Below are 15965 nucleotides of genomic sequence, written 5' to 3' on the forward strand. Positions count from 1 at the left end.
AGAAAAAGAACTTAAAATAATTTCATGGCCTTGCAAAAAAAAAAAAGCAGTTTGGTTAAAAGAAAATAGAGTAACATGTTTGTGACCTTACAGTAGGCCAAGAATTGTTTTTAAACAAGACCTCTGGGGTGCCTGGGTGGCTCAGTTGGTTAAGCATCCGACTTCAGCTCAGGTCATGATCTCACACTCCGTGAGTTCGAGCCCCACGTCGGGCTCTGTGCTGACAGCTCAGAGCCTGGAGTCTGCTTCAGATTCTGTGTCTCTCTCTCTCTCTCTGCCCCTCCCCTGCTCATGCTCTGTCTCCCTCTGTCTCAAAAATAACTAAAAACATTAAAAATTAAAAAAAAATAAACAGGACTTCTATTCACCAAAAGGTACCACTGAGAGTGTAAAAAGGCAATCCATAGAGTGGGGTAAGATATTTTCAATATGGGTATCTAAAAAAAACTCATAGCAAGAATATAATGAAGAATTCTTACAAATAAATGAGAGAGGCAACCTAATAGAAAAATGAGCAAAGTCCTTAACTGATGTTTTTTCCAGAATAAAAGCATATACATATATAACATAAAAAAGTGCTCAGATTCATTAGTCATGAGGGAAATGCAAATTCAGACTGTAATGCGATATCACTGCACATCCACCAGAATGACTCAAATGGAAAAGTGTTGGCAAGTATGTAGAACAACCGGAACCCTCATACACTTCTGTTGGGAGAGTAAATTGGTATGTTCACTGAAAAACTGCTTTTCGGTATCTGCTGGAGCCGAATAGATACATGTCCTTCTCATTTTAGGTAGCATGCAACAGAAAAAAGTGTCCACATGTCCACCAAAAGATATGTATTACAATGCTCATAGCAGCACTTGTCATAATAGCCCCAAATTGGCAACTACCCAATTGCCCATCAAGAGAAGAAGGGAGGGGCGCCTGGGTGGCTCAGTCGGTTAAGCGTCCGACTTCAGCTCAGGTAATGACCTCACACTCTGTGAGTTCGAGCCCCATGTCGGGCTCTGTGCTGACAGCTCAGAGCCTGGAGCCCGCTTCAGATTCTGTGTCTCCCCCTCTCTCTGCCCCTCCCCTGCTCATGCTCTGTCTCTCTCTGTCTCAAGAATAAATAAAAACATTTAAAAAATTTTAAAAAGAGAGAAGAATGGAAAAATCATGGTACATTCATACAATGAAATACTATGTAGCAATATAAATAATTTACAAGCACAGAAGCAATATGGATGAATCTCATCAACACAATGTTGAGCAAAAGCAGCCAGATACAAAAGACTGAATATGTATGATTCCATTTATATGAAGTACAAAACAGGCAAAATCTGTGTTGTCAGAAGTTAGAAATACCCTTGGGAGGAAGATGACTGGGGACTAGGAGGGGACACTAAGGGGACTTTGGGGTGCTGCAAATGTTCTTTTTCTTGATCTGGGTGTTGATTACCATTCTATATGTATACTATACTTTAATAAAAAGTTAAAATATAAAACCAAGAATCTTAAAAATGTATCATTTGTCTTAGTAATTTCACCTCTAGGAATCTATGAAATAAATATTAGTTTTATAGCTTGTTGATATAACCTCTTATCTGCTAGGAACAGTACTAGGTGCTTTACATATGTTAACCCACTTGTTTTTGTGAATCACATTTTTCCATTTCATCTTCTAATTTGTTACTGCTGACATATAAATAAGTTATTCTTGTCTATGTATTTTATAGGACCACTTGACCGAATTACTTTAATTCCAATAATTCCTTTGGATAATTCTCTTGGATTTTCTAAGTAAACATCATATCGACTCCAAATAATAATAATTCTGTCTCTTCCTTTACAAAACTTGCCTTATTGGATTGATTGGACCCTCCAAAACAATGTTTATGAAGTGTAGTAGGCATCCTTATTTTACTCTTGACTTTAATGGAACTGCCTGTATTCCTTTTTGTTTCATATGTATATTCATTTTTGTGTTAGTTTCATTCTATTTCTGTTTTGCCAAGATTTAACGTTTAGAATGGCCGTATCAAATACTTTCTTAACCTCTAGAACATGGTCTTTCTCCCTTAGCCTATTTACCATATATGTTGTCATAATACATTTCCTAATGTTTATCTAAGTTTGCATTACAGTAATTAAATGTTTGTATAAGATACATTATTCTTTTTTGCAGATTTTTATTTAAGTTCTAGTTAGTTAACATATAGTGCAATACTGGTTTCAGGAGTAGAATTTAGTGATTCGTCATTTACATATAACACTCAGTGCTCATCACAACAAATCCCCTCCTTAATACACATCACCCATTTAGCTCATCCCCCACTCACCTCCCTCCATCAACCCTCAATTTGTTCTCTATAATTAAGAGTCTCTCATGATTTGGTCCCCTCTATTTTTCCCTCTTCTCATATGTTCAGTTTTTTGTTTCTTAAATTCCACATTGGGTGAAATCATATGGTATTTGTCTTTCTCTGACTTATTTTGCTTAGCATAACACACTGTAGCTCCATCCACATCACTGCAAATGGCAAGATTTCATTCTTTTTGATGGCTGAGTAGTGTTCCATTATGTATATATACCACATCTACTTTATCCATTCATCAGTTGATGGACAGTTGGGCTCTTCCATAGTTTGGCTATTATTGATAATGCTGCAATAAATGTTGGGGTGCATGTATGTACCCTTTCAAATCTGTATTTTTGTATCCTTTGGGTAAATACCTAGTAGTGTAATTGCTGGGTTGTAAGATAGTTCTATTTTTAACTTTTTGAGGAGCCTCCACACTATTTTCCAGAGTGGCTGCACCAGTTTGTGTTCCCATCAACAGGGTAAGAGGGTTCCTCTTTCTCCTCAACCACACCAACATTTGTTGTTTCCTGTGATGTTAATTTTAGCCATTCTGACAGGTGTGAGGTGGTGGTTTTGATTTGTGTTTCCCTCATGATGAGTGATACTGAGAATACTGAGAATCTTTTAATGTGTCTGTTAGCCATCTGGATGTCTTCTTTGGAAAAACATCTATTCATGTCTTCTGCCCATTTCTGAATTGGATTATTTGTTTTTTGGGTGGTGAGTTTGATAAGTTTTTTACAGATTTTGGATACTAACCATTTACCAGATATGTCATTTGCAAATATCTTCTCCCATTCCATAGGCTTCCTTTTAGTTTTGTTGGTTGTTTCCTTTGCTGTGCAGAAGCTTTTTATCTTGATGAGGTCCCAATAGTTCATGTTTGCTTCTGTTTCCCTTGCCTTCTGAGACAGTGTCTAGTAAGAAGTTGCTATGGCCAAGGTTAAAGTTGCCTGTGTTCTCTAGGATTTTGATGGTTTCCTATCTCACATTGAGGTCTTTCATCCATTTTGAATTAATTTTTGCGTATGGTATAAGAAAGTGGTCCAGTTTCATTATTTTGCATGTCGCTGTACAGTTTTCCCAACACCATTTTTTCCATTGGATATTCTTTCCTGCTTTGTCAAAGATTACTTGACTGTGTGGTTGTGGGTCCATTTCTGGGTTTTCTGTTCTGTTCCATTGATCAATGTGTCTCTTTTTGTGCCAGTACCATAAGTCTTGATTACTACAGCTTTGTAATATAGCTTGAACTGCAGAATCATGATGCCTCCAGCTTTGCTTTTCTGTTTTAGGATTGTTTTGGCTATTTGGGGTCTTTTGTGGTTCCATACAAATTTGAGGATTGTTTGTTCTAGCTCTGTGAAAAATGCCGGTGGTATTTTGATAGGGATTACACTAAATGTGTAGATTGCTTTGGGTAGTATAGACATTTTAACAATGTTTGTTCTTCTAATCCATGAGCATGGAAAGTTTTCCCATTTTTTTGTGTGGTCTTCAATTTCTTTCACAAGTGTTCTATAGTTTTCAGAGTACAGATCTTTTACCTCTTTGATTAGGTTTATTCCTAGGTATCTTATTGTTTTGGGTGCAATTGTAAATGGGATTGATTCCTTGATTTCTTTTTCTGCTGCTTCATTACTGGGGAATAAAAATGCAACAGATTTCTGTACATTGATTTTATATCCTGTGACTTTGCTGAATTCATATATTAGTTCTAGCAACTAATGTTTTTTGTGGAGTCTTTCAGGTTTTCTACACAGAGTAGAAATGTCATGTCATCTGTGAACAGTGAATGTTTTACTTCTATGCTAACAAACAGGGGCAATCTGTAAGAATAGACTAATTCCTAGAAACATACAAACTACCAAAACTGAAACAGGAAGAAACAGAAAATTTGAACAGACCTATAAACAGCAAAGATACTGAATCAGTAATAAAAAAAATCTCCCAGCAAACAAAAGCCCAGGGACAGATGGCTTCCCAGGGAAATTCTACCAGACATTTAAAAAAGAGTAAATACCTATTTTACTCAAACTGTTCCAAAAAATTGAAACGGAAGGAAAACTCCCAAATTCTTTCTACCAGGCCAGCATTACCTTGATTCCAAAACCAGACAAAGACCCCACCAAAAAGAAGAATTTATAGGCCAATATCCCCAATGAACATGGATGCAAACATTTTCAAGATACTAGCAAATCGAGTTAAACAGTACATTAAAAGAAATTATTCATCATGATGAGGTGGGATTTATTCCTGTGCTGCAGGGGTGGTTCAATATTTGCAAATCAGTCAACATAATACACCACATTAGTAAAAGAATAAGAACCATATGATCCTCTTAATAGATGGAGAAAAAGCATATGACAAAATACAGCACCCATTCTTGATAAAAACCCTTAACAAAGTAGGTAGAGATGGAACATAACTCAAGATCATAAAATCCATATATGAAAGATCCACAGCTAATATCATCCTCAATGGGGAAAGACTGCGAGCTTTTCCCCTAAGGTCAGGAACAAGACAGGGATGTCCACTCTCACCATTACTATTTAACATAGTACTCGAAGTCTTAGCCTCAATAATGAGACAACAAAAAGAAATAAAAGACATCTGTTATTCTTCTGATATACTTCTAGGAGTATTTGTTTTTATAGTTGACCCAAGAATTATTTAGAATTTAAAAAATATAAACACGTTTAGATTTTTTTTCCAGTTTTAATATATTATGGTCAAAGAACATGTCCTATAAATTCTACTTTTTCCTTCTCATCACAAGGAAAAAAATGTAACTATGTATGCTGATGGATGTTAACTGGACCATTGTAATGACCATTTTGCAATAATACAAATATCAAATCATTAAGTTGTGCACCTAAAACTAATGTTATATGTCAATTATACCTCAAAAAATGAAAAAAAAAAGTCCCACTTTTTGGAACTTAGTAATATTTGAGGTTTTTTGAGTTTTCTCAATGTTCTATAGACATTTTAAATTTTTTTTAAGTTTATTTATGCATTTTGAGCGGGTAAGAGGCAGAGGGAGAGGGAGAGAGATAATCCAAAGCAGACTCTAGGCTGACAGCTCAGAGCCCAATGTGGAGCTTGAACTGACGAACTGTGAGATCATGACCTGGGCTGACACCAGGAGTTGGACGTTCAACCACCCAGACGCCCCGGTCTTATTGATATTTAAATACAATGTATAAAGGTGTGTGTGTGTGTGTGTGTGTGTGTGTGTGTGTGTGTGTGATGTCTTTTTCATTGATTTATCTGTCAACAGACACTTAGGTTGCTTCCCTATTCTGGCTATTGTAAATAATGCTGCGATAAATATAGGGGTGCACATATATTCTCAAATTAGTGCTTTCATTTTCTTTGAGTAAATACCCAGTAATGGAATTATTGGATCACATAGTATTTCTATTTAAAAATTTTTGAGGAAGCTCTATACTGTTTTCCACAGTGGCTGTACCGATTTATATTCCCACTAACAGAGCACAAGGGTCCCCTTTTCTCCACATCCTTGCAAACACTTGTTATTTCTTATCTTTTTTTATTTTAGCCATTTGACAGGTGTAAGGTGACATCTCATTGTGGTTTTGATTTGCATTTCCCTGATGACTAGTGATGGTGAGCATCTTTTCATGTGTCTGTTGGAAATCTGTATATCTTCTTTGGAAAGATCGCTATTCAAGTCCTCTGCCCATTTTTAAATCACATTGTTTTCTAGTGTTGAGTTGTATAATTTCTTTATACATTTTGAATATAAATTCCTTATCAGATATATCATTTGCAAATATCTTCTCCCATTCAGTAGATTGTCTTTTTGTTTTGTTGATGGTTTCCTTCACTGTACAGAAGCTTTTTATTTTGATGTTGTCCCAATAGTTTATTTTTGCTTTTGTTTCCCTTACTTTTGGAGACATGTCTAGTAAGAAGTTGCAATGGCTGACATCAAATAGATTACTGCTTATGTTTTCTTCTAGGATTTTTATGGTTTCCGTTCTCACATCTAGGTCTTTCATCCCTTTTGAGCTTATTTTTGTGTATGGTATTAGGAAGTGGTCCAGTTTCATTCTTTTTCACATAGCTGTCCAGATTTCCCAGCACCATTTATTGAGGAGACTGTCTTTTTCCCATTATATATTTTTGCCTACTTTGTCATAGATTGACATTTTGGTACCATTTTAAATGTCTCTAATTGGGGTGCTTGGGTGGCTCAGTCGGTTAAGTGTCTGACTTCAGCTCAGGTCATGATCTCATGGTTTGTGAGTTCAAGTCCCATGTTGGGCTCTGTGCTGACAGTGCAGAGCCTGCTTCAGATTCTCTCTCCCTCTTTGTGCCCCTCTCACTTTTCTCTCAGAAAAAAACCAAAAACTTAAAAAAGTAAATGTCTTCTATCAACAACATTTAGACGGTTCTTTGCACAATTTGAGTCTTTGTCTCTGATTAGTGGAATTTAACCTATTTACATATGTGATGATAGTTTAGATTGATTCGGCTTAGTCCTATCCTCATTCTTTGTATTTTCTGTTAAATACATATTCTTGTTTCCTCCTCTTTCCCTCTTATTTGCCAGAATGATCCAGTTTTCTTTCATCTTTTTCTTTTTCTATAATAACATGTATGTCATGTATGCTGTTTCTGTCTTGCTAGATCTTACTTACCAATTTCATTATACATATATTTACAATTAAGTTTAAGATATTAACAGTAGCAATGAAAGGATAATACTAATATTGAAAAAGATTGATTAAATGAGCATTTTCACACATTACTGGCGAGAATGTCAATATTTATCCCATGTTTCCAAGTATTTACAGAGAGTGAGAGGGAATTATATGGCTTAAGCCAGGAAAGGCCTAAGACTGTGGTCAATCTCATCCAAGGTACAGAACTGAAGGATGAAACTTCCAAGTGAAAACAAGGTATTGATGGTGGGATAGGATGAAAATAGATGCTGGCTTGGCAACCAGTATCCTCAATGATGGTCATTGTAGTATTGCTTATAAGTGAGAAAATTTGGAAGCAACCTAAATGTGCATTAATGGGAACTGACTAATTAATTATGGAAGCTTCACAATTATGGAACTTTAACCATTCAATTCAAATGTCCTTATCTATAAACTGAGAATAATAAGAGCATCTACATATGTCAAACATAAAGTTACCGTGAGGCTTAAATAAATTAACATAGGTAGAGCCCTTAGAATGGTGTCCAGCACATGATAAGTATGTTAGTGCATGTTAGCTACCATTATTATTATTATTATTTTGCTTTTAAAAACAGAATACTACAGGGAGTAGAGGGAGGGGAAATTGGATGAAGGTGGCCAAAGGCACAAACTTCCAGTTATAAGAAATAAATCCTAGGGTTGCAATGTACAATATGTTGACTAAAGTTAATACTGCTGTATGATATATATGAAAGTCATTAAGGGAGTAGATCCTAAGAGTTCTCATCACAAGGGAAAAATATATATATTATATGTATCTATATGAGATGTGGACATTAACTAAACTTATTGTGGTAATCATTGCATGATATGTGTCATTATGCCATACAACCTAAACTTATAGAGTGCTGTATGTAACTATGTCTCTATAAAACTGGGGGACCCCCCCTAGAATATTAGCTCTTTTACATAATATATTGGTTTTTAAAAATATTGTATTTGAATTCCAGTTAACATACAGTGCAAATATTAGTTTCAGGTGTACAATATAGTGATTCAGCACTTCTATTCAACAGCCGGTGCTCATCACAAGTGCACTCCTTAATCCCCATCACCTATTTCACCCAATCCCCCCCTCCCCACCTCACCTCCAGTAACCATCAGTTTGTCCTCTATGGTTAAGAAGTCTGTTTCTTGGTTTGCCTCTCTGTCTTTTTTTCTCTTTGCTCATTTGTTTTGTTTCTTAAGTTCTACGTATGAGTGAAATCATATGGTATTTGCCTTTCTCTGACTTATTTCACTTGTCATAATACATTGTTAACTGAAAGATGAGAGCATGGCAATAGTTATATCATGCTCTCATTTTTTGTTGTTAGAGATTATGGATGTATGCGCAGAGAAAATGGTCTTATACAGAAATAACCATACATACTTTTTCATATATATGGTTTCAGCTCAGGTCATGATCTTGCAGTTTGTGAGTTTGAGCCCCACATCGGGCTCTGTGCTGTCAGCCTGGAGCCTGCTTGGGATTATCTCTCTCCCTCTTCCCACCCCTCTCAAAATAAATAAATAAACTTAAAACTTAAAAAAAAAGTGTCCATAGGACATTGAGAAAAACTGTCAAAAACCAAATATTACTAAGTTCCAAAAAGTGGAATTCTTTTTTTTTTCATTTTTTGAGGTATAACTGACATACAACATTAGTTTAGGTGTACAACTTCTTGATTTGATATTTGTATTATTGCAAAATGATCATCACAATAGTCTGGTTAACATCCATCAGCAGAGTTACATTTTTTTTTTCTTGTGATGAGAAGGAAAAAGTAGAATTCTTACAGGACATGTTCTTTGACCATAAAATATTAAAACCAGAAAAAATATAAACATGTGTATATATTTTTAAAATTGCACATATATATTTATAAATTTGTACTAAAGTGCCAGTAGTCTTTATCTTTCTGGCTTTTAAAAAAAATTTTAATGTTTATTATTTATTTTTGAGAAAGAGTGCACGCACAAGTGGGGGTGGGGCAGAGAGAGGGAGACACAGGATTAGAAGCAGGCTCCAGGCTCTCAGCTGTTGGCACAGAGCCTGATGTGGGGCTTGAACTCACGAACTGTGAGATCATGAGCTGAGCCGAAGTTGGACGCTTAACCGACTGAGCCACCCAGGTGCCCCTATCTTTCTGGCTTTTATGTGGTCCCTTAGCACTTAAAAGAGCTCAAAAGCATGAAATAAGCCCTGGGAAGGGTATAAACATCGGGGAGGATGATGGTGAACCCAGCAGATCAGGTGGTTGGGTCATGAGGTATTCTGGAAAAGAAAACTGTAATTCCTGTGTAGCTGAGTTTGTGAACTGAGAGTCATCCTTCTACATACAATATTGTGCTTTTTGAATTTTAAAAAATAAATATATATTGCTTTTATAATAAAGTAATGACAGTCATTGCCTCCCCATAGAGTCCCTTCTAAGTGAATCTATTCCTTCACTAGCATCTGTTCAAAGGTGGGAGTTTTGATCATCTGTGGGTTAGATGACTGCCATGTCTTACCAATAGCCACAGCTGTTATGATCAAGAATGACATCTCTTCCTAGCAGGACTAATCATATCCTGTCTCTGGAGAATCGAAAACTGGAATACTGAGGGAATAAATTAGGGAGATAAGGAGAATGAAACAGATGCAGGGGTGGAGATGAGAGTCTGGATGGGTCCTGAGAGACCACAGGGTAACCTTGATTCCTAATAGATATTACAGCCTATTTGACCTTGGCTATAGCTACCTTCTTATGTCTAGATGCTTGTGAAGATGATTAACTCCCCTCTGTTGAGCTAGTTGGAGTTTTCTTCCTCACAACTAATAGAACTCTGATACGAATAGTAAGTGTTTAACCTTTTGCACGTAGAACATGAAGAATCATTTTAATTTTTGAAGCATTCTTATATTACGTATTATCACTCATAGTAATTGGAAGGATCACTGTTTATTTGACCTTTGACTGCATGGATAGAGCTCTAATTACCTCACAATTACTTGTGTGTTCACTTGTTGAATTTGAACAATTCTTTATCCTTCCACTGGCCTCCTCCCACTATCTGCCTAATGTGGACTCAAGGAAGGTTAACGGATTTTATTGTTTTCCTAAGCAAACTTTAGGAAGTCAGCTGTCAAGGGAGAGAAAAATTGGCCAAACACAGTGACTTTATTACTTGCATCGTTGCTTCTTTCTAGCTCTAAAGTTAATTGAAAGTTGCCATGCACATTCAAATTCAATGATCGTTCCTTTCTAGAATAAGGCAGTGGGCTAAGAACAAGATGTAGGCTTAGTGGACTCCATGATTAAACCGCATTCAATTCCCAGGAGACTAGATGACTGCAGGCATTTCCAGAGGCACAATCCAGTGGGGTAGAGAGAGTCCCAGTTAGGAAGGCCACACATCTGTGGTCTGGTTCCAGCCTTACCACTCTCTGGCTATATTTGCAGCTGGTTGGGTAACTGCAATATAAAAATTTATTGGTGTGCCTACTGCATGAAAAGCACTGTATTATGCGTATCAAGGAATGGATTTTGTCATCTGACAAAAATTTACTGAGCACTTACAATGTACATTCACTGTGCTAAGTTCTGGAAGTTTCACTATGAACAACATCCTATTCTTGTTCTTGAGGAATAGCACTTCAACTTTACCTCGCTGGTTCTCAGTTCTTTTATCTTAAATGAGAAGTAACCTAGATAATTTCGAAGATCATATGTAGGTCTAAACATTTATGGGGGCGCCTGGGTGGCTCAGTCGGTTAAGTGGCCGACTTCAGCTCAGGTCATGATCTCACAGTCCATGAGTTCAAGTCCCGCATCAGGCTCTGTGCTGACAGCTCAGAGCCTGGAGCCTGTTTCAGATTCTGTGTCTCCCTCTCTCTCTGACCCTCCCCCATTCATGCTCTGTCTCTCTCTGTCTCAAAAATAAATAAACGTTAAAAAAAATTTCTTTAAACATTTATGCCTCCCAGAATTCTCCCCTAGATCTCTGTATCCCCTTTGGGGGTGCCAAGGGGGTTGTTCTGTTGTTTTAATTCAAGCAAACATTTACAAAAGAGGATTAAATAGTTTTCAAACATACATTACGAGCAGTAAATATATACTGTTTGTATATCAGATTTCAAACATACACTATAGTATGTATCTAACCATGCATAGGTTTGTATGTTTGAAAACTATATATTGTTTTTTTTCCCAAACAGCATATATTGATTTGAGTTCAGTAATGTAGTGTCTCTCCCTAAGATCTTTGTTAAGAGTTGAATCTTTCTCTGGAATTTCATGAATGCTTGATCTTTATTCATGACAGTATAAGGCCAGGAGCAGAATATTCAAACCATTGAATTTTGGCCAACTGCCTAATGTGGTTATAACCCAAGTCCCTATGGAAGAGACATGCTGAGGATACTCCAGGCCAAGGAACACTGTAGCCAGGGCCTTGACCCAGATCTTGAATGAATACTCTACACAGGTGAGCTAGGCATTACTACCTTGGGGCCACAGGATTCCTTCTGCCTAGCCTACATCCTGCATCATGTTCCACGCCTCCCTTCTTCTGGATACCTCCTGACTCCTCTCTCCAGTTCTCTCCCAAGTGGGAGGAAGCCCCAGGGCATTTTCTGTGACAGAAAAATTCAAAGAAGGATAATCAATCCCAGGAAGGAAAAAAAAAATCCAAGAGAAAGATCCAAAAGGCACTCCCAACATAAGTAAGACATTTTAACTGTGCTCTTACCACAAAGAGGTCTACCCATAGCATCGGTGATATTGGACATTTTGGAAATCTGATTCACAGTAATATGCCAGTAATGTTTTCTGAAGTCAAACGTTAATAGATGGCCAAAGAACAGGAAAGTTGAAGGGGTTTGCGCTCTAGGTTTCTTGGAGTCTATAGCCTATTAGTCAAGAAAGGAGAATAGACCCAGGCAGGAGGAGAATGGGAAGAAGGCAAGGAAATGAGTGATAAATTTTAGGGCCAACCGGGGAATTCCAGTGGGCAAAGGGTCTGAATGATTCTCTCTAAAGGACTTACGTAACTAGTTTAAGGTTTCATTGGTACCCCACCTCCCTAAAGGGGGTTTCAGATTATGTCTGTGGTTATGGCCAGCATGAGCATTTATAACCACTGAGGCTGTAGGCATAAAGGCCTAAGAGATCAGACTGGAGCCAAGATAATCCTAGGCCAGAGAAGCCATCAGGTTGCCTGGAGCAGGATGCAGTTTAAGCAAAAGGGGTCCCTATTGAAAAGGCCTTAAACACCACATAACGATCCTAACTATATAAATTTGCCCTTTTTTGGTCTAAAAATCCCAACATCAGAGGCTGCTGCCCCAACCTGGATAGGATTTCTGATGTTTTCCCATGAGTTTATCTGACCTAGATGTAAGCTTAAAGTAGGCAAGAGCCTTAATCAAATAGCGCCTATGGTAAAGGGGAAACTAACAGTTTTATCAGTATTTCTCTTCATGCGCTATTGAGTCTAGACAAACAGAACTGCTCACACCCCCATAGCACTCCAGATTCTTTAGAGATCTCTGCCTAGGTTCATTCTCTTCATTCAAAAATATTCATTAAGTGTCTGTGAGCCAGACACTGTTCTAGGACCTTCTGGATCCTAAATCAAACAAATTAGATGAAGTTCTCAAATTTGTAGCCCTTCTCCATGGACTGCTTTTCGTCTACACATTGAAATTCTGACTATCTTTAGGGGCGCCTGGGTGGCTCGTCGGTTAAGCATCCAACTTCAGCTCAGGTCATGATCTCACGGTCCGTGAGTTCGAGCCCCGCGTCAGGCTCTGTGCTGACAGCTCAGAGCCTGGAGCCTGTTTCCGATTCTGTGTCTCCCTCTCTCTCTGCTCCTCCCCTGTTCATGCTCTGTCTCTCTCTGTCTCAAAAATAAATAAAACGTTAAAAAAATAAAAAAATAAAAAAAAAAAAATTCTGACTATCTTTAAAATGTTAATACAAATGCTTCCTCATTTATTCATTCTTTCAACAAATATTTGTTGAGCACTTAACCACATGCAGAATCCTGGCTAAGGCAGTAAGGATACCACTGTGAAGAAGATACCATTCACTCAGCATGTGGTTTGTGGGGGACACCAACAAGTAAAGAAGATAAAGTGACAGTGCCATAAAGAAGCACCCAAAAGGAAGTGATGTCTGAGTGCTTCTCAAAGTTTCTCATAGCACATGTAGGAGATGGCTCTTAGCTGGAGGTGACTGGCTAGGATGCCTAGCTGCCCCAGGCTCTGCCTGGCCACCCTAAGGATTGAGAGGATCACTGTCTCAGCACACTTGTACCCCAGTCACAGCATACATGCTGGTCTGGTCTAGGCAAAGGCCTGAAGGGTAAGTAGATGCGAAACTGTAGAAAAGATATTCAGAGTCCTGTAGGTGTTCATTTAACAAGTCTTTATTGAGCTATGTGCTAGACACTGTGCCTGGGGCTAGGAATACAGAAGTGAACACAGAACCTGTGCTTAAGGAGCTTTTACTCTAGCAGAGAAGACAGACAAATGGACAAGCAATTACAATACTATGACATAAGTGCTCTAATGGAGATAAGCTCAAAGGGTTATGGGATTTTACCCAAGTCTGAGAGGTCAGAGATTTACAGGATAGTAAAAATGTAAGTTTAGACCTTCAAGTAGGTGGAGTGTGAGTGGGAGGTGGGAAAGGCATTCCAAGAAGAGAGTATGGTAAAAGTGAGATAATCATGGCAAATCTCCTTTTGTTATCCCCATAAGCCCTATCCTTAATACAGGTTCCCCACTATCTAAAAGTAGAGCATTCCTGGGGCGCCTGGGTGGCTCAGTCGGTTAAGTGTCCGACTCTTGGTTTTGGCTCAGGTCATAATCTCATGGTTTGTGAGTTCGAGCCCTGCTTCGGCCTCTGTGCTGACAGTGCAGAGTGTTCTCGGGATTCTCTCTCTCCCTCTCTGCCCTTCCCCCGCTCCCTCTCTCTCTCTCTCTTTCTCTCTCTCAAAAATAAATTAATTTAAAAAAAACTAAAAAAAAATAAAGTAGAGCATTCCTATGAAACCTTTCATAAATCAAAATAGTGTAAAGCAAAGCAGCAGCAATTACCCTTAATTTATATGGAAAATTTTAATTTGAGTATTCCCAGACCAAAAAAATAATCTCTCTGAGGCTTTTCTGATACCTTTGGACACATCTTGCTAATGGAGGCCCCAAATAAACGGAGAGAAAGCCCAGATGCTCACAGACACGGTTCAAAGGTGTGGCGGCTGAGCATAGTTCCCAGGGAAGGGGCTTGACACGGCCACTCTTTCTGTTTGGGGCACACACTGCCTCTATAATGGCTTGCTGCAAAGCAAACACTGAACACTATTTTCACTTTTTGCCTTTTTTTTTTTTTTTTTTTTTTTGTAAAAACGAAAATCCTCCAGATTTCTTTGGCAAAACAGGTGCTGATGTGATGGAGGTTTTTCATAAAAGCAAAGTGGCTTAATAACAACTTTCAAAAAGCAGGTATACCTACATGCCATCTTTTTTCACTCCTCTGTGCTTTGCCCATGCTCCCCTTCCCTGGTTGGCAAACTCTTGCTTTAGGAGCCAGCTGGAAAGTCACCTCCTTTGTGAAAGACTTCCCCAGGCAAAATTTAGTCATTCCCTCCTCTCTGCTTCTACAATGATGAGTGTATGAATCAAAATTCTGGACACATTGTCTGATAGTGAATTCTTTTTCTGATAATGTAAACTAATTTTATTAGAAGCTATAGATATGAAATTATGTTTCATTCATTTAACAAGCTCTCTTTAATAAAAGGAAAAATAGAAAAACCAACCAAATATCATATACTAGATTATCTGTGTCCTTATTCTTGTTATTCATCTGTTAAAATTGATGGCAATGTATATATATTAATTTAAAGAATTCACACTGTTAAATAACTTTAATTTTAATTTTTGCTACTATCTCTATCTGGTTTCTAAACATTTACATGGATTATGACTTTAAGTTTTTAATGGTTGTTCATTACTTTTCTGATTGATGTATTTCTTAGAGGACAATATGTTTAAAATATTCTCTCAAGAAAAATCTTTGTATTTTCATTAGTAATTTTTACAATCTCTATTCAGAGTTCAGCTCCTTCATTCTGTGACTTAAGTAAATGACTCCTTTCCCTTGGTACACGTTGAATATCACATAAAGGAGTGCCTTCCCACATGCTCAGTCCTGAAATCACACTTTGACCTGCTGCTCTTGTATTTACCCCTCCGATTCTGGATACCCATTATTTCCTGGATCTACAGTCCTCTTTCTGCTGTACAGCTGTTCAAGCTGTCATTATCTTCCACTTGCAATAAAAAAGGGCCCCTTAACTAGTTTATCCATGCAACCATTTCAACGTGAGATTGCTAAAAGGTCAAGTCTTTGGGATGATTTTCAATTGTCCACAAAACAAAGTGCTGACTCTTGGGATTGCTATGTAAACCCCTGCAGGGGCCTGTCTTTATCTCTGGGTATTCCCAATCTTGCACCCAAAGTCTAAGCAATGTCTAAATGCTTGCAGTAAGTATATACTGTTTGGGGGGGGGGATTTGGGGGCAATTAGTAAGAGATTATCAACCATCAGGGCAAGAGCCCACGCTAGAAGCGGGGAATGGGATGCCTCCAGCTCGCTCTGAAAAGTACAGATTTTTTCCAGTCATAAATACATCACATTTTTGTGATCTCGTGATAACTGTCAAGCAGAGCCAGTCAGACTCTCCAATTCCAGCCCCTTTCCGCCCCCCAGCATTTCACATCACCACGACCTGTGGTTTTCATCCTCCAGCTTTTCTGCTTCTGAAGTTCTCTGGGCCCAGGACGTCCTCCACCTCTCATCTCGTTCGCGCTTCAGGCTGGGAGACTGTCCCTTCCCGCTC

The sequence above is a fragment of the Panthera tigris genome, chromosome B3 (assembly GCF_018350195.1).
Source record: "Panthera tigris isolate Pti1 chromosome B3, P.tigris_Pti1_mat1.1, whole genome shotgun sequence".
NCBI classification, from domain to species: domain Eukaryota; kingdom Metazoa; phylum Chordata; class Mammalia; order Carnivora; family Felidae; genus Panthera; species Panthera tigris.